Here is a 24,646-nt window from a genome sequence, read left to right on the forward strand (position 1 = left end):
TCTATGAAACTGGAAAATAGAGGTTTCTTGTTGAAAAACAGCAAATAAATTTAACTCTAAAATGTACACATACATACTTTTTTTCCAAATTAGAAATCTGCCAGAATTCTTACAGAATAATGAGCCACTGAATATAAGTTCTCTTAATTTCTTATTAATGTTGCCTAATAGGTAAAAACAAACCACAAAACGGGACATCTAAAGGTTACTTTTCTAAGAATGTTTTATTTACTAAAGAAGTTCTACTAGCAGCTTAATAAGCTTACTTAATTCACTTTTTAAAGATATTTAAGTAAAATATGTCAAGCCAAATAGCCAAGTTTTGGGGTTTTAACAATTATTCTAAAAGTGGACATATTTTTATATTATTCACCTAACTTTGATTGTATGACTATAAATAAGTTCAAATGTAATTTTCTCCAGAAGTCTTAATTTCCAAGTAGGTATGATTTCTCTCATTTTCCCTCCAATTTTACTTCATAACTTTAATGACACATCATATTTTTTTTTGTAATATTAATTTGGTTATTCCCCTACAGAACAATCAGTTTCCTGAAAGCATGTCATGGATCTGATTCTTCATTGCATTTTTCTATCATGGCTATTCTGGTAGACTCCACCAATAGCCCTGATTCATTTCCTCTTCCCTGTACCCACACCCTTTACTATGTAACTTTGCATTTCTCTCCAGTCACCGGCAGGGTAACACGCTCAACTACAAGAGACTTGCTTTGACCAACTGGATATTATCAGATGTGGTATAAACCGAAGCTTAAAACAAATTCACACATGGGGGTTGCTTTCTTTTGTATCTCTACCACTGACTTGAAAACATGACTGGTCTTCCTTATTGGAGGAAAAGAGGCATGTGGAGCAAAGCTAGGTCATTTAAATCATCAAGGCCAGCCTAGTTAAAATGATAGCCAGTTGACCTTCAGATTTTCAAAGAAGCCCTATCAGAAACAACAGAGCTGTCCAACTGGCACCAACTTAGAAGAGCTAAACCCTGTACGCAAATGAGAAAAAAATGTTTGCTTGAAGCCACCCAGTTTGGGGATGGTTACAAAGCCACAGGTAATAGTTTAGTATATGTTGTAAGTAGTCTGTGCTCAAAAAACATATGAAATTAAAAAAAAAAAACTCTTCAGAAAGTGGGCATAAAGGGAACATACCTCAACATAATAATGGCCATATATGACAAACCCACAGCTAACATACTCAACAGTGTAACGCTGAAAGCATTTCCTCTAAGATCAGGAACAAGTCAAGGATGCCCACTCTCACTGCCACTTTTATTCACCATAATTTTAGAAGTCCTAGCCACAGCAATCAGAAAGAAAAAGAAATAAAAGAAATCCAAATAGGAAAAGAAATAGTAAAACTGTCACTGTTTGCATGTGATATGACACTATACATAGAAAATCCTAAAGACTCTACCAGAAAACTACTACAGCTCATTAATGAATTCAGTAAGCTTTCAGGATATGAAATCAGTACACAGAAATCTGTTGCATTTCTATACATTAACAATGATATATCAGGAAGAGAAATTAAGGAAACACTCCCATTTACCATTGCATCAAAAAGAATAAAATACCAAAGAATAAACCTACCTAAGGAGGCAAAAGACCTGTACTCTGAAAACTATAAGAATGTGATGACGACATAAACTATACTTCAATAAAAAATGGTTAAAGATTTAAAAAAAAAAACTTTATTTGGAAAATTTATCTTAGAGAACATGGATGCAATAACTAAAATGCCAGACCAATCCAAAAATTTGCATCAGACTGTGGTTTGAATCAGTTGCCAGTACTGTATAAAACAGTAAGGCTCAGGCATATTCAACTACAGGGCTATCCAAATGACCCATTCTGAACTGGGTACTACAACACTTTGGATATGCTGATTTGTGGATGGGTGGATAACCTAAACAATGGTCACACAGAATTTTTTTTGAAAGTTACTTTTTATCTTTGAGGGTACAAGAAAATGGAAAATATACACATGCTAAAAGTGATTTTTGCCACTTTGAAGAAGATGCACCAGTAAATCAGAGATACAAAATATGGCTTCAGAAAGCTATTTGGTCATTTAATAATATTAGTACAAATATGGCTGTAGTACAAGAGAGAATATGATCTGAGTTATAGAATAAAATGGGAGGCAGGAAGAGAAATGACAATGTACAAGGAAAGATAATGTGAGTAAAGATGAAGGATACATAGAAATAATTTTAATGACGTCACTTTAAATATTGTATCAAGCCTTGACTGAATTCTGTTTTCACTTTTTTGAACTAATACATCCCCTTCTTTTCATGAGCTAGTTAGAAAATGATGAGTATTACTGAACACATGAATGGTTTTCATTAAAGTGAACTGAGGTCTTATTCTCTATTCTTTACATAATAACCAGTTGACAGTATATTATGTGCCCAGCTACAGCATCAAAGCTTCCATTTCAATCTCTAATATCCATGATTACAATAGGTAAATATGGAACAGGTAAATTTTGATGAAAAAAAAGAAGCATTTCAGAAAGGTAAAAAGCACAGAATTCAGCCCCAGAATCATAAAAAAAATTTGACTAATGCAGGGGCCAGTAAAGCATGTATGAAATATTTCAACACAATGACTTTACAATCTAGCTGTACAGAGAAACACTATAAATCCATCAAATAACTAAAGAAGAATGCAAGCCTACATATTCTTGTACAAGAGAATATGACAATTGGAGGCCTTTCGTTCAATGGGAGAGAAAAATAAAACATAACTTGATGTGGGCTATATAATAGAAACATAAATATAATACTGCGTCCCAGTACCCAGATCTTGATTTCTATTACCATTCTCCAATAGAATGAATTGGGGCTTCTTATTCTACGTACGATTCGGGTGCTGAATATCTAAGATAAGCCTGGAAACAAAAAGTAAAAAAGTGTCCCCCCCTAGATATGGGTATGTCAAAGGGACACAGAGGCCAATTAAAAAACTTCCAATGACCAAAGGTTGAAAATTTGGGGCAACAAAATTAAAAAGATGTATTGGATTATAAACATAAATGTTAAAAGTAAAAGGTGTCAATAACACAATCAATAAATGAGGGAGAGGAGACAAATATCCCATGCAGAAGAATTCAAAATAATTTATGTAGATACCTCATCTTCAAGGAGGTGGAACATAGTTATTCACTCCTTAAGTATGGGCTACTCACAGTTACTTCTTTCCAAGGAGGACAATATGCAAAGCGTAAAAGAGTAAATTTACAGTGGAGAAACCTGACAAGCACTGCTTCACCAAGGTGATCAAGGGCAACTCAAATCATGTTGATAGCATGCACCCTTGATATCATGTGATGAGAATGGCACATTACCTGTGATATACATCCCCGCAACCAAACCCATAACCCCCAGTCTAATTTTGAGAAAAACGTCTGACTAATTCCAATTGAGGAACATTCTACAAAATACCTGACCAGTACTTCTCAAAACTGTCAAAATAATAAAAAATAAGGAGTCTGAGAAAATGCCACAATCAAGAGGAATCTATGGAGACATGACAACTAAATATAATGTGATATCTTGTATGGAACACTGGACCAGAAAAGGGGCAGTCAGGAAAAACTGAGTAAATGTCAATAAAGTATGAACTTTATTTAATAAAAATGTATCAATCTTGGCTCATTATTTGTGACAAATGTACCATACTAATATAAGATGTTAACGGGGGAAAAGGAATGTGAGGTGTATGGCAACTCTCTTCTGTCTATGTAAGTTTTCTGTAAATCTAAAGTTACCCTTCTCCAAAGAGAACATGTAGATGATCAACAGTCGCATGAAAAGATGCTCAACACTGCTAATCATCAGGGAAATGCAGATCAAAATCACAATGAGATATCACCTCACACCTGTCAGAATGGCTATCATCAAAAAGAATACAAATATGCTCAACATCACTAATCATTAGAGAAATGCAAATCAAAACTACAATGAGATATCACCTCACAGCAGTCAGAATGGCCATCATCAAAAAATCTACAAACAATAAATGCTGGAGAGGGTGTGGAGAAAAGGGAACCCTCTTGCACTGTTGGTGGGAATGTAAATTGATACAGCCACTATGGAGAACAGTATGGAGGTTCCTTAAAAAACTAAAAACAGAACTACCATACGACCCAGAGATCCCACTACTGAGCATATACCCTGAGAAAATGATAATTCAAAAAGTCATGCATCACAATGTTCATTGCAGCTCTATTTACAATAGCCAGGACATGGAAGCAACCTAAGTGTCTGTCGACAGACAAATGGATAAAGAAGATGTGGCACATATATACAATGGAATATTACTCAGTCATAAAAAGAAACGAAATTGAGTTATTTGTAGTGAGGTGGATGGACCTAGAGTCTGTCATACAGAGTGAAGTAAGTCAGAAAGAGAAAAACAAATACTGTATGCTAATACATATATATGGGATCTAAAAAAAAAAAGGTTCTGAAGAACCTAGGGGCAGGACAGGAATAAAGACGCAGACGTAGAGAATGGACTTGAGGACACGGGGAGGGGGAAGGGTAAGCTGGGACGAAGTGAGAGAGTGGCATGGACATATATACACTACCAAATGTAAAACAGATAGCTAGTGGGAAGCAGCCACATAGCACAGGGAGATCAGCTCGGTGCTTTGTGACCACCTAGAGGTGTGAGATAGGGAGGATGGGAGGGAGACGCAAGAGGGAGGAGATATGGGGATATATGTATATGTATAGCTGATTCACTTTGTTATAAAGCAGAAACTAACACACCATTGTAAAGCAATTATACTCCAATAAAGATGTTTAAAAAAAAAAGACAAAAAAAACCCCTGCTTTCTTGGGTCTGCACAGTTAGCAGTGCCTATTCCAGCATGAGTGTCAATCCCTCATGGAGGTTATTGAATTAAGAAAGATGATGGGAGAGGGAAAAAAAAATAGTTGGTTATAACAATAGGAATAAAGAAGATCACAGTTTCCGTATGAGACTTAGCCATAAGGCTTGTTTATTTGATATGCATTTCAATTTTTCTCACCCCTATTTGTGTGCCTACATATTGGATAACACTTATTTTTATTCAATAAATATATCCCTTTCTATAACTAATTTCAATAAATAGCTTGTAAAGTGAGCACATATGAAGGATAAAACCTTATCCTGCCCAAGAAACTTTCATTTTCCATGGAGATCAACAACTGAAGAATCTATATGGTATGTCATATGTAAAGTTCCTTAATTACAAACATTGCTCCAACCCAATTCACAGCCTACCTTACCTAGATAGGTGCTACAGTATCTTGGTTAAGTACTGTACTGTATTACCTGGGTTACTATCATATCATTACTAGCACGTAACTTTGGGTTTGTTACTTTTTCTCTCAGTGTCTCACTTTTCTCATCTGTTAATTAGATCAACCTTCATGGGCTGTTGAGATGATTACAACATTGCCAGGAACATACTAATTGCTCAGTGAATATTAGCCATTTATTACTACTAGTATTATTCTTCCTTGAAATATCCTTCATTTGGCAGAGAGGAGAGTTATAGCAGTAAAAGATGTTTTAAAAAACAAATTTTGACACACTTCATACTATAAAATGAACTTCCATAAACAGAATTATTAACTTCTTTTCCAACAGCCCTATTTGATATATAATATGGGTTGTATTAGCTCCAATTTTTAGGTATGGAAATTAAAGCTCAGAGTACCTAAGATACTAATGTAAGGTTACAAAGATAGTAAGTTACAAATCCAGGTGGAGACCCTATGATTTCGGTATCCTGTTCTATTCAACATTCTTATGGTTTTAAAATTTTGCCTGTTTTAATAGTAACTGAAATACAGTAGAGTTTATCATTGGTACTTGTTTAGGCAGATATGTATGGCTTCAGATTCTAGCTCTGCCACTTAACTATCCAGATGATTTTGGAGGAGTTACTTCTCTAAACTTCAATTACATAATCTGAAAAATGGAATAACATTTGCCTTTTAAGGTATTTTGGCATTGATTAGAGCAACACATATAAAGCACTTGGCGAGTTGTTGGTATATAGGAAGGACTCCTCATAATCTATTTATTATCATTCTTATGCGAGTCTTCTAGCATAAATCTTGTCTCTTTGGAAGGACACTAATAGACTTGCTGAAAAAGAAGAGTTACTTAGTCCTAAAAGTATTGTTACTCAAGGCACCAATATCTGTTATAAGATTGTTATGTTCTCAAGTGGCCCACCAGGTATTCCATCTTCACTATGATAAATCACAATTTAGTTAATATCACTCTTATTGCTATTATTATATACAAGAACAATTATGGATAGCTTGTATCCAGGAAAATCACTATGAATATTAACATCACAGGCTGTACAGTACATGACCTCCGATTTTATACTTCAAGAAAACAGCAGAAAAGCCACTATGGTTCATTAGTTTCTCAGGTTGTATCGCTAAGCACTTTGTCACTGTCTCTTCCTAAATTATCTTACTCTGATGAGATGGCAGCATAGAGGTGGTATCCTATGTATTACAGCTACACTTATTTCAGAGTAATATATACTACTTTAGAAAAAAAAAAGACCCAAAGAGGTGAGGTAATCTCATTTTGGGGGCAACTGTTGATAAGAACACAAGTTTAAAAACAAAGCAAAATAGCAGAGTAGCACATACTATCTTCCCCCCACTTGATTTATGAAAGATATATGGTGAGCCCCTTTTATGTACCAAGTATTATGTTACATCTTGTTTCAAAGATGCTTAAGGCATGTTCCCAGTACAGAAAGGGCTCACCACCTAGGCAGGAAGACAGAAAAAAAAAAAAAAGTATAGAGTGTGACAAGAGTGGAGATAAGAAAAATCTATTTCATTTACACAGGGAAAGGGTTATCTATGTCATGTTAATGAATTTGAATTTATAATAGTTTGTTTTTGTTTGGTTTTGTTATGCTTGAAAAGCAGGACAGTTCTTACATGACTTCAACGACCGTCACAGGTGACACAATTAATTGTTCTTATCGTAAATAGAATGTTGTGGCCATTTTTCTGAGAGTGCATAATGATAGTGACAGCTATAAATATTTCAGTGCTCAGTATGTGCCAGGCACTGTTCTCAGCAAATCATTATCTCATTGGATTCTTACAACAGCTCATATTACAGATGAGTAAACAAAGAACTATATGATCAAGTAACTTGCTCGAAGTCCCACAACTTGAAGATTGGGGAGTCAGGATATAAAATCATGGAACACAACTCCAGCACTAAGAGGTTAATATTCTGGTAGATGGAGAATCCTTCCCAAAATGGGTACATATAAAGGTAAGAAATTAAGCATATCCCAAATGCTCACAATTGGTTACATAGGAGACCCTCCTGCCCTGGCTCTCCTTGCTTGTCCAAAGATATGAAGAAGGGATATGGCTCTTCACATTTCTCCTCCCTGCACCTCCACACGTCTAGTAACAGACACAAAAATAACATTTAGGCTGTATTATGTTCCTCTAACATCTCATTAACTAGACCAGCATTAAATGGTAACCATGGCTCTTCCACAGATGAGCACTTCCATAGGCTATTTATTAGTATATGTAAAAATAGAGCTCTGTTATAAAACAAGCTTGGAAATTACTGAGATATAACCACTTCAGCATGCCTCATCCCAATAATATTTCTCAGGAGGTTTAATATAAATTGTTAACTTCCAATAGAGGGATATACTATGCAACATATTCCAAACTTACTTAATAAGGAATTTTTATTTCTTCATGGACATTTAATGGACCTAGTGTTCTACGGGATGCACTTTGGGAAACCATTCTAGAAAGTGAATTATATAATTTTAGAATATAGTAATTATCACGGCAGGCATTCTTATTGCTCTCTTGGGTAAATCAGGTGTCTTTCCATAGGCCCTGTTGCTTAGCAACAAAGTAACCAGAATGCTTAATGAATCATCTGAAAATCAAATTATCAATAAAGTACATTATCACTTTCTCTTACTCGGATAGTCATTTGGCTTTTTTCATATTAGGAACAAAGAGTCATATTTAAAACCTACAAGGTAACACAGGCTGCCTGATAACTTAATTAAGTAAGCATTAGAGCACATTTTGGTATTGCTTTATTGTAAATAACAGAATTGACAACTGTCTTACAGGATCTACATGAACCATTCCTGTAAAAGCACCTCCCTAGAGGATCTCAAGTACGTATTCACTCAAATACCAAATAGTATTTTACATTTTCTGAAAGAGTAGAAAAGCTATCAGAAGCTTATATCTTGCATGTAGGATATGAGTTATTTGCTCCCATTAATTTTTTAAATTGTCAGCAATGTTTCCCTTTTGAAAAATATCTTATGGTCCCCTATATTATGCATTCACAGTATTTTTTTTTGCTAGTTTGATCATTTCCCTCCATATTGTGTCCACCATAATTTCTTAGCTTGATACCTAGCACAGAGTAGATACCTAATTAATATTTATTGAAAGAATTTACAAATTACTGATTTGTACTTCCCAAGAGAAAACCTTTTCTAACTGCTATTGACCACATGGATTTTTATCTTCTATTCACATTACGCTGTCCTCAATTTTCACACCTCTTAATGCCAATCCAAGTGCTTCCTCCCTCTCTACACTCAGTCACATCTCAAATAATTGCTCCCAGCTTCTGCCGATAGACACCGCCATGGCTGTATCTATCTAAACACCAGTAATCGCAGCATTCTTCAGAACAGCCAAGAACTTGAAATAACACAAATATCCATCAACTGGTGAATGGCTACACATATTGAGCTATCTCCAGATGATGAGATAGTATTCGGCATAAAAGAACCAAGTACCTGCAAAACATGATGAGAACTGAAAACTTCATGCAAACTGAAAAAAGTCAGCCACAAAGACCACTTATTTTATTATTCCATTTAACTGACATGTTCAAAAATGGCAAGTCTCAAGATATATAAAGTAGATTAGTAGATTCCTAGGGCTGGAGGTGAAAACAGGGATTACCTATAAATGGGCATGTGGGATCCTAAAATGTTCTAAAACTGTACTGTAGTGATGGTTGTGCAACTTGGTAAACTTATTAAAAATCAGTGAATTGTACACATGAATGAATTTTATGGCATGTAAGTTACACCTCAATAAAGTTGTTAAACAACTAGTGAGCACCACTGTACTTAGTCAAAATGAAGGTTCTGACCAGCATCAGCTCATGAGCTGATATCTTTGTTACATAAAACTTCTTTCTACATATACATTCATTCTGTACCAGAAATGCTTTTGACATTATTCGTACTATTATTCTAGTAACTATTTGAGAGTTGTGGTAACTATTTTAGAAGCACCCATTTGTCAATATGCTTCTACCATCAGGAGATACACATTTCATTTTCAGCATAGCTGACTGTATTATCCTGGATTAATCTCTTTTTGTTCTTTGATTTCTTTGTCTGAAAAAAATATGATGCCCCCCTCTTTATAAAGTATTTAAGTATTCACAAATGGAATATCTTCTAAACACAGAGTATCTTCAATTACGCTATTTAAATAATGTTCTGAGATGATTATTGCTCTAAGAAAGCTTTTTAGCAAAGTTAGTTCCATGTGATTTTGTTCAAATGCATTGGAAACTGACAGCTACTTTGCCCCATTATAAATACATCAAATTGCACCCTTTTCTAAGACAGAAACAGGTCAAAAGGTATTATAAATCTAGGAAAACAGATATTGTTTTATAATAATACATCCATCCATGATTACTAAGGAATATTTAGATGCAACATTTTTTAAGCAATTAAGCAGTTGAAAGAAATAGTTTTCCTTATTCATGAAATGAAAAAAAATCCATGTGATTTGTGTTCAATAAAATTCTTCACATACATTAAAATAGCTAATCTGAAAACTATTTTTTTGCGTTTTAAATCAGGTTGTAACACAGAGTATTTTTAACGTAGTACAACCACAAGCTTTTCATATATATGGTTTTTAGAACCTGAAAGTGAAATGTATAGATTTTTCACTATTCCTATTATTTGATTTTCCTTATCAGGAGAAGCTGAACGCAGTTGTCTTTGGGTGTATTTTATTTTCCTAAGAACACACTTATGTTTTCCCACCTGAATTTTTGGAATTTCTCTTAACCAAAGAAATATTAACAATTGAAAGCATCTGAAGGTTTCTCAGATAGTGTCTCAATACTTTTAAACAGAAGAAAATTTCAAATTCAATCAAAATCTTAGGGAATCAATATCAAGAGACCTTTATCTTTAAAATGGTAATTCTATACAACTTGGAGATCAAGAAGGCCACATTTGACAAGGGAGTCACTGTGCTCTAAATGCAATATTAGGCTGAATCCTAATTTATCTTTGAGCCTCTGCTCTTTATTCTTTGATACTAATGAATCTTTGAATTATAAAAAAAAAATTTAAGCAATAAAATCCAAAAACAATCAGTAAAAGAGTAGCTGAGAATATCAAGTTGATGTCAGCCTTGATAGGTCAAATTAAATAAAGTATTTAAATGATATACTTCTTGATTGTATGACCCTGGACAAGTTCTTACCATCTTTGAATGCCAGGTCATCAGTAAAATGGATTAACAGAGTTACAGTATGGAGTAAATGAATTAACATGTCAAATATTGTGCACACATATATACAATGGAATATTACTCAGCCATAAAAAGAAATGAAATTGAGTTATTTGTAGTGAGGTGGATGGACCTAGAGTCTGTCATACAGAGTGAAGTAAGTCAGCAAGAGAAAAACAAATACTGTATGCTAACATATATATATGGAATCTAAAAAAAAAAAAAAAAGGTTCTGAAGAACCTGGTGGAAGGACAGGAATAAAGACACAGACATAGAGAATGGACTTGAGGACGTGGGGAGGGGGAAGGGTAAGCTGGGACGAAGTGCAAGAGTGGCATGGACATATATACACTACCAAATGTGAAATAGATAGCTAGTGGGAAGCAGCTGCATAGCACAGAGAGATCAGCTCGGTGCTTTGTGATCACCTAGAGGGGTGGGATAAGGAGGGTGGGAGGGAGACGCAAGAGGGAGGGGATATGGGGATATATGTATACGTATAGCTGATTCACTTTGTTATACAGCAGAAACTAACACACCATTGTAAAGCAATTATACTCCAATAAAGATGTTAAAAAAATATTGTGCACATTGCCTGATACATGGTATGCATTCAGTAAATGAGGAAGAGACTTAATCCTTTATCTGTCCAGTCAATACCAACAAACTCTAACCTAGAACAATGGTGACAGTACAAGATATTCTCTATTTCTTATAATTTTCTGTTTCAACTTGGACATACAGGAAGAGCATTGAACTTAATATTTCTAAACATTATTCTCAAAATTTACCCAAACCATTTACTGAAAAGTCATTGCTAAATGACTGCCATAAATGGATAACTAAAACTAAAGATTCTCTTTAACAGAAAGTTATCCTATATAAACAGACTCTAGTTCTCATGATTTCACCATTCCAATTCTTCCTTTTTTTTTCCCCTCAAAGCCACAGTCTAATTCAACTCCAGTGACTTTTAGATATAGTAGGTAACATTAAATGGCAATATTTTGTCTACAACTTAGTTCACAATATTTTGCCTTATACTTTAGAAATCAATCACATACTTCATGGAACATATTATTAGAAATATTCAACAACTTTTAGAAGCCACAATTCCATAGTTTCTCTTTATTTCCCTCTAACTTAGACATCTAATAAAATATTTCAAAAGAATCCCATCACTACCAGGGATTGAATGCCACGAGGAAGTATTGTGTATGCTTTCTCCAGCCACTCATTTTCTTGAACGATTAAAAGTTCATGTAAACCATATCTGACAACCATAAAGAAATGAGAAACAGCACACTCTCAATTTATGATCTGTTATCATAATGTACGTGGGATACACACATTTGCAGCAACATTTCATGCTAGGTGATAGATGTATTGTTTCAAGATGTCCATTCAAATGACAGGCCACTTATGATAAGTCTCTTTGCTCAAAGTGATACACTGACCAAGAAAAATCACCCATTGCTTTAAAAATCATATTAGGATCATCAATGTGATTTACACACACTTTATTTCTAAATTTGAGAGTAAAGTTTCACTTTCCAAACTAATTGGTTATGATTTTGGTTAACTGTCAAACTAAGTATGTATTGAAAATTTATATGACTAAATTTTCCAAGAGCCTTATGAGAAAGCAAATGGACTCCAATCAAGAATCCCTGTCCTTTAGACCAGTGCTCTAAATCCTTACTGTTCATAAAAATCATCTGGCAATCAAATTTCATATTCTGATTCAGTGGATTTGGGGCAAAGCCTGAGATTCTGTGCATCTGATAAACTCCCTGGAGATGTCAAGGCTACCAGCCCATAAGACTACAGAGTCTAGAGCTGAAAGGATCTAGGTTACTATCATACTGACAAAGCAAAGCTTAAAAATTAGAAAAAAAAATTAGATTCCATTATGATGTAAATATTAAATCTTGCAGGGCAACTTAAAGAAAAAAAAAACTTGGTGACAGGAAAGAACATGGTATGTTGGAAAACCTTTAGCCCTTTCTCATCACTCTGTAGGACTAACTATAGATTATTTTCTCTCTGCTCACCTGCAGCCCACCTTAAATACATTCTACAAAGTCTATGTAAAGCAGAATCAAATTAAGAGGGGAGGAAAATATGTAAACTTAGATGGGAATAAAATTTACATATTTATTTACATTAACCTCTATCATTTTCTTCAATTACAAATGTAGACAGTAAACTTCTGTAAGAGCAGTACCTACAATTTGATCTGTATAGACATCCCATATATAATACATATTATGAAGTTATGACAGTTAATAAATCTATGAGTGGCTAGATCTACTTATATAATACCAAAAATGTGTATATATTATATTACAAAATTTTAATGTTCTACTAATTGTATTACTATATAATTTCTTTTATAAGCCTTTGTATTTTATTTTATGGATTTAAAAGCATTTTTCTCAGAAGGGATTCCTAGCTGTTACCAGACTGCCAAAGGGATTCATGTCACAATCATTTCAACCATAATGTGCCTACCTCCACTTTAACCCTTCTAAATGATTAGACTGTAATTCTCCCAGCAAGAATCTGATGCTCCCTCACTCCTTCTCAAGTTGACTAGGTGTCTGCCCTTGATTTTCCTTTAGAAGCCTCTGCACACCTCCATCATTGTATTTATCATATACATGCAGTGTATTTCCTTGCATGTATCTCTAACACGCTTCAGAAACACCAAAAGGGAAGGAAATATGACTGTTCTCGAGGTATCTTCCACATCTGGCACATAATAATTACAGTTGACACTTGAACAACATGGGTTTGAACCGTGGGTGTGGGTTCACTTATACGTTGATTTTTTTTTTTCAACAGTAAATACCACAGTACTACATGGTCCGTGGTTGAATACACATGCAAAATCACAGGCATGGAAGAACTAAACTGTGTATACTAAGGGTGAACAGCAAGTTATAGGCACATTTTCAACTGCACAAAGGGTCAGTGCCCCTAACCCCCATGTTGCTCGTGGGTCTAAGAAAGGAAATAAAACTTGTGTAACTCAAAGGATGCATAGGGATTGAACGTAATGCAGGCAGGGAAATATTTTCAGTAAAAAAGGATATAACCAGGATGGCCTTTGCAATACATAAGTGTATCAAATCAACACACTCTATACCTTAAACTTATACACAATGCACGATGTTATGTCAATTACATCTAAGTAAAGCCATGGGGGGGAAAAAAAAAGAAGGTATAGAGAACAGTGTTGAGACAGGCCTGCTTGAAAGATCAATTGTATATCTGTACAACTGGAGAGGCGCAGGCAACACATTGGGTCACACTGAAAGTGAGAGGTCTTAATTGGGTCATGAGTGATTTCCTGCCTTAAGAGCTCCTTATTCTTCAACGATTCCTACCCAGGAGGTAAAACAAGAAAGAGAACTCTCTGAGTTCATTCCTTTAATTAGAGCAACTCTATTCTATGAAGAGCTAAACATTTGTTGTTGAACCATTTAGCAAATACAAGCCAGATATAGCTTTTTGTACATTCCCCAGATATCTGTTCAACTTCAAAGTTCTGAGACGTTCTGAAAATACACGTTTACTAGGACTCAATTTATCATGACAACTCATTCAGTTTGAAGACATCCAGCATCCTAAACAATTGAGAATACGTATATTCATGAACCTAGAAAATCAGCAAAAAACCTACCAAACGCCAAAGTGATGTTTTCAAACAGATGCTGACTTCTATATGAAAAGCTGCATACTAGACAAGTATGTCTGAACTCTGAAAAAATTTCCCCAGCTCCACTATTACCACCCTCTTCTAAGATCAGTGATTGTCTAGTTTCTAAAATGGCCATCTACCTGGCCTTCCTGATTCATCACTTGCCCCTTTTTATCTCTTTTTAACACTACATCCGGGGTTATTCTAGAAAAATGTAAGCCTGATCATGTCACTCTCTAACTTGAAACTCTCCAATGATTTCCCCATTCAATCAGAATAAAAGCAAAAATCTTTATAATGTCCACCCAAAGTCCAAAACCAGAGGGTCTCCTATCTTGATCTTGTCTCTTCTCCTTTCCCCTTGCCTCCCTCTTCTACAAACATATGGCCCTTCCTTGTCGCTCCTTGAGCCCTCTAAGCTTGTTTCTGCCTTAGGGCCATTGCCCTTACCATCCTCTCTATATAAAGAACTCTTCCCTCAGATGTCTGCATGACTGCGTCCCCTTCACAGTACTCAGGTATGTGCTCAGAAGTCAGCATCTTAATAAACCTTTCCTGAAACAGGTTTTATAAAATTTATATTACCCTAATCATCCCTGGGACCCCTTACCCACCCCTCCTGCTTTATTTTCCTCTATAGTACTTATAAATACTTGAGATATCATCTCTATTATTTAGCCTATGTCTGCCTTATTCTATATGAATCTAAAATTCATAAAAACATGGATATTTGTTTATGTTGTTGTTTACTGCTGTATCCCCAAGATCTAGACCAGTGCTTGTGCTCTACAGTCAACACTAAGTATAGACTCTTCATAGAAATGAAGGAGGGAAATAAGAAAGCAAGCAAGCAACAAAGGAAGAAGTGTCCCAAGTGTGAAGCACTGAGACATACATACATAAAAGAAATATGTTATTGGTTCTGTGGAGAATCCTAATTGATATACTTCCTAATATGCAGTACATGCAGACTGGACCCTTACAATCCATTCTCCATTCTGCTGCCATGTGAACCTTTCCAAAAAGTAAAAAAAAAAAAATCTATAAAGATTTTTAAAATATTCAATGGCTTCCTGAAAATTTCAGGATAAAGGTTCAGCAAAGTTATTCACTACCCTGCCCCTGTTCTGCCTCATCTACCATAACTCTCCCCTAAACACTCCAAACTCACATACATATTGCTCCAGATATACTTATTTGTAGCTCCATGAGTAAAGACTGATATTTCAAACATCCATGTCTTCACATATGCTGTTCCTTCTTCCAGAAATGCCATTCCCCTTGTCCCTCTGTTAGAAAACTTATTTCTGTGCCTCATCAATATTCCTAGTAAGTCCTTTTCAGAACTCTTTAAGCACTGCCATTCATATGGTTATCTGTGCTTACCTCTATCAGAGCATTAATACTCACTCTTCTGAAGTCTTTTGTCTACTGCACTAGATAGTACCATGCTCCATTGTAATCACCTGCCTCCTTTTCTTTCAGGTCCCCTAGTCCTATTACAATACCTCAGAAATCAAGTATAATGTTTGCTAAATGAATAGAAAATAAGTAAAGATTCAATTTTGAATATATATATATATATTTTTTCAGGCTAACAAGATAGAGTTAGTGCATGATAAATATGATGTTTCATATCAGTAGGGAACATAGGAATTATTTAATAAATATTACCCATTTAGGGGAAAAATAGCCCTACATAAGCCATTGGTTTCAATAAAGCACATATTAAAGATTTTACTATAAGTAATAAATCCATGAAAATATTACAGTAAAGTTTGAATGAGTGGTTTTTAAAAATTTTACAATAGGAAAATATTTCATGACAATTACACCAAAGGAGAAATCCACAAGACAAATGATAAATAGATACAACTATATAAAATGTGTATGTGTCAAAAATAAAAGCATCATATACAAAAAAGAAAGATTAAGACTATGTAAATACATACACATATGTGATAACAATTTTATTATACAAAGACCTCATACAAATCAATTTTAAAAATACTCTTGGTAGAAAATAAAAAGCACTGAGAAGTTTTTAAAATATAAATGGTAATATAAAGTATGTTCACTCTAAATAGTTACCAAAGAATATACAAATGTAATGAGATGCCTTTTTTCACCTGTCAAACTTGCTAAGATATAAAGGAATCACAGTATCTGATGATAGATATAGTATGCAGAAAGAATACATAGAAACAGCGCTTGGAGTACAATTTGGTAGTACTTGTTAAGTCTTAAAAATATGTATTTTCTATGAATTCCAGGTACAGAAATTTATCTTAAGCATGAGCTCAAAGATCACAAAGGTTTATCACACTGATATTTATATTACAGAGTATTTTAAACTAAACTGTCCAACATTAGGAGGTTCATTAAAAAGATTATGACGTATCCACCCAGTGGTATAGTAATAGAGTCAGTACAACACTGTGGATGAGAGTCAGACTTATGTCTGATACTCATCTGTGTCACTAGGTACCTTTGGGTCCTTAATACACTTTTCTTAATTTTTCAGCTTTAGTAGTCTGATACATGAAATAGAAACACTAGAATTTAATGCACAGGCTTATTTAAAGGATTAAATAAGTCAATGTGTATAAACCATATAGCATAGTGTTTGATGCATAATCAGCACTATGAAATAATATTACTAAAATACTATTGAAGAAGAATGTTGTGTGACCTGGAAAGATATTTATGCTCTAATATGTGAAAAAAGCATTATAAAACTGACAAACATTTCATTTAAAAATATGTATATGTATCAATTTGTAATACTCTGGTTTTCTTTTTCTTTTTAATTCCCTAAATTTGTTACTTTTTTCAACAATATACTTTTCCAGTAAGGAAAATATTAAAAATTCTTAACAAAATGTACTTCTTTTCTATTTTCAATACAAGGGCAAATCCATTCTTAATAAGTTATTCCTTAAAAACAATGCATTTGAATATTAGATAAAACAATAGTAAAACAGATTTTGACTTCTACTTGTGTAATCCATGTTCTAATTTGCATAACAGTTGACATAAAAATAAAACATAAAGTTAAATATATATAGAATATGAAAATACAGCATGTTTTCTACCAGGATATCTTTTGTTTAACATAAAAATAGTAAGTTAAATAGATTGAGAGCAACTACTATCTTCCTCTGTACGACAAGGGTAATCTTTGCTCAGCCCACGAAGAACCACAATGCAAACCCAAAAGAAAACCAAATAAATTTAATATGTGAAGTGGATTTATATAAGATACTTTTGATGAGTTCATTTCTAAGAAATTACCACCAGCAATTATTTTGTCATATTACTGTTGAAAAGCCAGTGAAATCTCCAAGGGGATTTTCTGTGTTCAGGCCCTGCATTATATTCCTCCCAGTTGTTCAAAATAATGTAAGAACTTCGTGGTTATGGATGTTCAAATCTCATTTTAAAATAAATGGGGAAACAGAGTTGAGCAAACACTAAAATACTGTATTCAGTGTGGTACTCCATAGGACACTAAAGCTATAAGATGTGTGGGAAATGACTTCTATGCTCAAATAATTATGGGAGTAACATTGTATATTAGGTCTCTCTTAGCCCAGGGGTCAGATACTTTTTTTTTTTTTTTTTTTATAGCTACTTTTATTTTTATTTATTTATTTATTTTTGGCTGTGCTGGGTCTTCGGTTCGTGCGAGGGCTTTCTCCAGTTGCGGCAAGTGGGGGCCACTCTTCATCGCGGTGCGGGGACCGCTCTTCATCGCGGTGCGCGGGCCTTTCACTATCGCGGCCCCTCCCGTTGCGGGGCACAGGCTCCAGACGCGCAGGCTCAGTAGCCGTGGCTCACGGGCCCAGCCGCTCCGCGGCATGTGGGATCTTCCCAGACCAGGGCTCGAACCCGTGTCCCCTGCATTAGCAGGCAGATTCTCAACCACTGCGCCACCAGGGAAGCCCAGATACTTTTTTTATGTAAAGTCCAGATAAGAAACGTTTTTAGCTTTGCAGGCCATATGGTCCCTGTCACCATTATTCAGCTCTGTCACTATAACATGAAAGCAGCCACAGACAATACATAAATGAATAGGCATTGTTATATTCCAATAAACCTTTATTTATAAACACAGAGGTGGCTGGATTTGACCCACCCTGGCCACAGTTCGCCATCCCCTGATGTAGCCTACTAGAAGAGCGGAAAATTATACAGGACAATTTTAAACAAAATTTAAACACAATGTTCCCAAACATATATGAACATAGATCAACTTCTCTATGTTCCAACAAAGAACACACATCAGGACACAGTATCTAAAGTATTTTATATGCTCCTACATGTATGTGTGTGTGGTGGGGACAGAGGATTGTACTGAGACTGAATAGAAATGGTCAATCATAAAGTTGAATTTTTATTTGAAATTGTATTTAATAGAAAACCATTTATAGGAATATCAACTCTACTGCTTGAGCAAGCAATATTTAATTTAGCTCTTAAGTATTATAAAAATTAAATGCATCTCTATGCATTTTTAAAATTTCCATATGCCTACTCAGTTAATAAATATAAGAACCCCCAAATAGTTGTATATCATATCTACATGTGACACAAAAGACATCTATCCCATTTATTTTAATAGCTCTAAAATCAGGGTCCAATTAAAGAAAAGTGAAGTACAGGACAGATTAGCTGAGTATAGATTTCAGCCCAGGCCTGTATTGACAGACTTGCCCAATACTCACTGATTTTCTCAGAATTAAACAGTTGAATCCTAGAAAATGACCCCCCCTCCTCATTTCAGGGCTTATTTCACCAATCTTCTCTCATCAAATCTCTCAATATTTTATCTCTTGTATGTCTGGCATAATTTCATTCAAATAAAGTGAATTGCACTATGTAAACCTTGTTAAAAGAAATGTTCATGTTCTCCTTGTTCTCAATGAAAGAAAAAAATAGAAGACTTTAAATGGCATCATTATTCTGCCTTAACTTTGTATTTATTTATAATTGTTCAGTTTCCTTCAAACTGTAGACACACACAGGCGTGCAGCTCACAGAAGTGTGTTAAGAGTACTAAATACTTCTCCCTGAGAGGAAGCATCTATCTGGATGATGCCTGATAACTAAAGCATTTTATCCAGCTGCTACCCATTGATACTAAAGCAACATCAAAACTCCAGTTCAGGGACTGGTATGATCCAGATATCTGAAACCACATTTCTAAATTCCTAGAAGTCTAAATTCAGGTTGAAATTAATCTCCAGGGTCAATATCCTCTTTCTGTTTTCTATCCTTCTTCCTAGATTCTGTGTGTTCTTTTAAACATGCTTGCTTCTTTTGCATCTGGATTTTTGTAAGCATAAACTTTTCTCTCCATAAAGCAATATGGCTCTTAAAAAAAATAGACGAACAGAAAAATGTTTCAGGTGCATAAGATTAAGTGACAAGACTTTTTAAAATAATGTGCCCATTATATGGTTACTTGGGCTTAGAAGGGGAAATAAGCAAGTAGGAAACAAGAGACTTAATGTTCATACGATGAATGTATGTCTACACAAAACACACTTTTCATTCATGCTAACTCAAAAGGACATGGGAATGACAGGAGATGAGTAGTAAGTGCTATTTTAGTTTGAGAAGACCTGCAACAAGAATCTGAGTGTATGAAGTTTATTTGGAAAGTATAGGCAATGCCAGCTGGCCAATGGATACAGAAAAGGGAAGGAAGCTAAGGAAGGATGTGATAATAAGCAAAATGTCACAGTAGTTGAATGGAAATTAATCCTGTGTGAAACTCTGAAAAAGGTGTAAAGTTTACCTCTCAATGTTTGCACTGGAATTGTTAGGAAACTCCCAAGAACCATTGGTTGAGGTTGCTCAGGGTATTAATCCCCTATTTTTTTTTTTTGTCTTGCTACATGTGTGAAGAGCATAAATTTTAGGGTTCCCAGAGGTAAAAAATATTAGGCACAGAGATTAAGATCCTGGCATAAGAATACTGACTGACTCAGGAACCTGACATGAAAGAGCTCCATACAGGAGGAAAACAGAGAGCTGTATCATAAAGGATGAGTAGGAGGTTACTATGTGGAGAAGAGGACTAATCAACGTATGGAGAGAAAATAGAAAACTTGTCAAAGGCAAGAGTTCAGCATTTTCCTTAATATTTGGTCCTTTGACTCCCTGGAACCTCTTACATTTGATAGTGATTATGGGTGATATGTCACTTGAGAACACTGAGCATTTAATGCATATAGATTTCAGGGATTTTCTAGATTATTCATCTCTGTAGTATAGAAAAGTAAGTGTGGTCTATTATTTTATTTGTTTATTTTTTACATCTTTACTGGAGTATAATTGCTTTACAATGTTATGTTAGTTTCTGCTGTACAACAAAGTGAATCAGCGACATGTATACATACATCCTCATATCCCCTCCCTCTTGCGTCTCCCTCCCACCCTCCCTATCCCACCCCTCTAGGTGGTAACAAAGCACGAGCTGATCTCCCTGTGCTATGCAGCTTCTTCCCACTAGCTATCTATTTTACATTTGGTAGTGTATATATGTCAGTGCTACTCAAACAGCCTCTATCATATTCAAGGATCGCAAGACAATAAAGTAAAGATGACCATTCTCCCCAAGTTGATCAAAAACATTCAGTGCATTTCCAATCAAAATCCTAGCAGGCACTTTTTTTTTTTTTGTAAAAATGGGCAAGCTCATTCTAAAATTTATATAGAAAGGCAACGGACCTAGAGCAGCTGAAGGAATTTTGAAAAAGAATAAATTAGGAGGATGTATGCTATCTGGTTTTTAAGATTTATTATAAAGTGACTGTGATCAACGCAAAATAGCATTAGCAAAAAATAAAGATATAGGTCAATAGAAAATAACAAGTCGAGAAACAGATCCACACACATATGGTCAACTGATTTTCAAAAGATGTACCAAGTTAACTCAATGGAGAAAGAAAAATCTTTTCAGTAATTTGTACTGGAATAACTAGATATCCATGTGGGAAAAAAATAACGTTGACTCTTTCCTCAGACCAAAAGCAAAACTTAGTTCAAAAAAATCACGAACCATAAAATTAAAAAAAAATTAATATATGAGAAAATTTGTATGACCAACAGCTAGGCAAAGATTCCTTAGATATAAGACAATGAAAACTCAGACAATTAAAAAATGACAGACTGGACTTGGTCAAAATTAGGTGCTTTTGCTTGTCAAAAGACATCATCACTAAAATTGAAAGGGAGCATTAGTGAAAATCGCAGAGGAAGGAAACAAAAAGCCTACCCCCTGCTTCCCCATAAAAGAAAAAAAAAAACCCTAGACATTAACTGTCAGACTCAGCTTTTTCCAAATCTGGAAATTAACTATACTATTTCAGTAACCAGGGGAATGCTTATTCCAAACATGGGGACTGATTTTTGCTAAGAACAACCAATTTTGTGGTGTTTTAACTTACCCTAGTGCCATCACGCACTTCCCAGCTTGGCAGTAGACTTGGTGCACAACCTGGCACCGAAGACAGCAGAAAACAGACCTCATTTGCAAATATCTGGACCTAATGGTCTATTGTGACCTGTCTGGTAGCTCTTTAGAAGACCAGCTCAAAGGCTTGTCTTGGCTTGTCTTTATTTTTATTAACTCTGAACTAGCCTAGTATTAATGTTACATATCCCAAGAGTCACTGGTCAAAAATATTTACAGTCTAATGTCTTAGGTTGATGCTAAGATAAAGTTGGAGCAAACAATAGATGAAACAAAAATCTGGGTAGGAAGGGCTGGGGGACAACAATTCTATAAGGACTTGAAAAACTCCAGTCAATTCCTGGGAATCTAGAAGTCCATGTACATGCTCAGATGTGTGTGTGCACTCATGAAGGACCTGAGAAGGCCATAGCTCTAACCTACTGCTGACCTTGAAGACCTACAGAAGCCTGAAATTAAGGCTAAAGCAGGATTGCAAACTGCCTGGGCTAAGGGTTGAAAGCATGCTCCAACACACACACAGAGACCCTCTGCAAGTGGATCTGATGTTGAAGGAAATCTCTGTCCAAACATGAGCTGATCACTAAGCTAAGAGAACAGAGACCTCAGGGGCCACAAATGATAAAGAATATAGACTTGACAGAATTGTTTCAAAAAGTCACTAAAACAGCAATGAAAATAAGCAGCAACAACAACAAATCCTGGGGAGAATAGAGAATATGATTTGCAAAGTTGCTACATTATAATAAAAGGTCCTGTTTTTAACAAAAATTATGAGGCATTCAAAGAACAAGTAGTATAGCCATAAAACACAGGAAAAGAAATAAATCAACATAAGCTGTGACTGAGGAAGTCCAAATGCTGGACTTTATAGACAAAAACTTTGAACAGCTATCTTAAATATGTTCAGTGAGCTAAAGGAAACTAAAGAAACAAAGGAAGCATGAGAATGTCATCTCAGCAAACTGAGAAAATAATAAAGAAATAGAAATTATAAGAAGGGAATCACATTTTGGAGTTGAAAAATATAGTAATTGAAGTAAAAAATTCACTAGAGGAGCTCAAAATCTGATTTTAGTAAGCAGAGGAAAGCATCAGTGAATGTAAAGAAAGATCATTTGAAATGATCCAATATGAACAACAGAAAGATCAGAATGAATGAAAATGAACAGAGCCTAAGAAACCTGTGAGGCACCACCAAATAGAACAACATGCATATAATGGGGGTCTCAAAAGAATAGGGGAGAGAGATAAAGAGTCAGAAAGAATATGTGAAGAAATAATGGCAGTAATCTCCCACGTTAGAAGAAAATCATTAATGAACACATCCAAGAAGCTTGACAAAACCCAAAGTGACTATGCTCAGTGACATTCACACTGAAATACATTAGAAAACAACTCTGAAAAGTCAAGAAAAGAGAGTCATAAAAGCAGCAAGAGGGAAGTGACTCATCATGTACTAGGCATCCTCAATAAAATTAATAGTCTATTTCCATCAGAAACCATGAAATTTCAAAGGCAATAGGATGACATATTCCAAGTGCTGAAAGAAAAATCCTGTCCTTCAAGAATTTTATATCCATAAAAACTTTATTTTGAAAATGAAGGAGATAGCCAAGATAGGGAAATAACCCAAGTGCCCATCAATGGAATGAATGGATAAAAATGATGTTGTACATATACACAATGGAATATTATTCAGCCACCAGAAAGGATATTCTCTCATTTGTGGCAACATGGATGAGCCTTAAGCACATTATGCCAAGAGAGAGAAGTTAGACAGAAAAGACAAGTACTGTAGACACCACTAACGTGTGGAATCTAAAAAGGTTAAAGCTGTTAAAAACAAAACAAAACAAAACAGAGTAAAATGGTGGTTGCCGGGGGACGAGACGGGTAAGAGTGATGGTGTTTAAGAACAGAAACTTATAACAAGTAGTAAAGAAGCCATACAGATCTAATGCACAATACAGTGAATATAGACAATACTGTCCTATAATTGTTATGTGATAAATATTACCACATTGGCAATAATAATACATAAATATATCAAAGTAACAAATTAAACTTACACAATGTTCCAAGTCAGATTTATTCAATAGAAAAAAGGAAAAAAAAAGGAGAATTAAGACATCCAAAAATAAACAAAAACAGAGTTTATTGCTAGCAGTGCTACCCTGCACGAAATGCTAAAGGAAATGCATCACGCCGAAATGAAAGGACAATGAGCAGTAACTTGAGTCAACATGAAGAAAGAACATCAATGACGGTGACCACGTATGAGAATGCAAAAGTCAGTATTAATGTACTTTTGATTGCAACTCCTCTTTTACTCTTATTTAAAATACAGTATATAAAATAATTATAAATACATCAACAATGTGTAAAGCAATGCATACAATGTATAAAATGTTTACAATGTATAAAAATGTAATTTCTGCCAAGAACAACATAAGGTGGGGGGACAGAGTTACACCGGAGTAAAGTTTTGTATGCTATTGAAAATGAGCTGGTATTAATGCAAACTAGATTATTACTAACTAATAAGATGATTGGCATCACCTGGGCAACTGCTAAGGAAATCAGTTTAAAAATTACATAGTAAAAGAAACACGAAGGGAATCAAAGTGGTATACTACATTATATCTATAACAAAAGAATGCAATAATGGTGGGAATGAGGAACAAAAAGATACAAGACATAGAAAACAAATAGCACAAATGCTATTTGACACTGACATATTTCACAAATCCTCCTTTAATGAAATATAATTTCATTAAATATATGTGGATAAAATTAACTAAAAGCAACCTTAAAATAAGCAAAACTGAT

The 24,646-nt window shown here is 34.8% G+C and overlaps 1 protein-coding gene and 2 long non-coding RNA genes across 8 annotated transcripts in view; 2 read left to right on the forward strand and 1 right to left on the reverse strand.

Annotated features, from left to right (window-relative positions):
• DMD (dystrophin) overlaps positions 1-24,646 on the reverse strand; it is a 2,485,149-nt gene that overhangs the window by 2,379,199 nt on the left and 81,304 nt on the right. The window lies entirely within an intron of this gene.
• Positions 1-24,646, forward strand: part of LOC309621188 — a 1,076,444-nt gene that overhangs the window by 535,609 nt on the left and 516,189 nt on the right. The gene's annotated exons all lie outside the window — the stretch shown is intronic.
• On the forward strand, positions 13,810-18,609 carry LOC309621219. The gene is made up of 2 exons (XR_014239833.1): positions 13,810-17,929; positions 18,276-18,609. It is a non-coding gene; the product is annotated as an uncharacterized lncRNA (long non-coding RNA).

The sequence above is a fragment of the Balaenoptera borealis genome (genome assembly GCF_965194805.1).
Source record: "Balaenoptera borealis genome assembly, chromosome: X".
In the NCBI taxonomy this organism is placed as follows: Eukaryota; Metazoa; Chordata; class Mammalia; order Artiodactyla; family Balaenopteridae; genus Balaenoptera; species Balaenoptera borealis.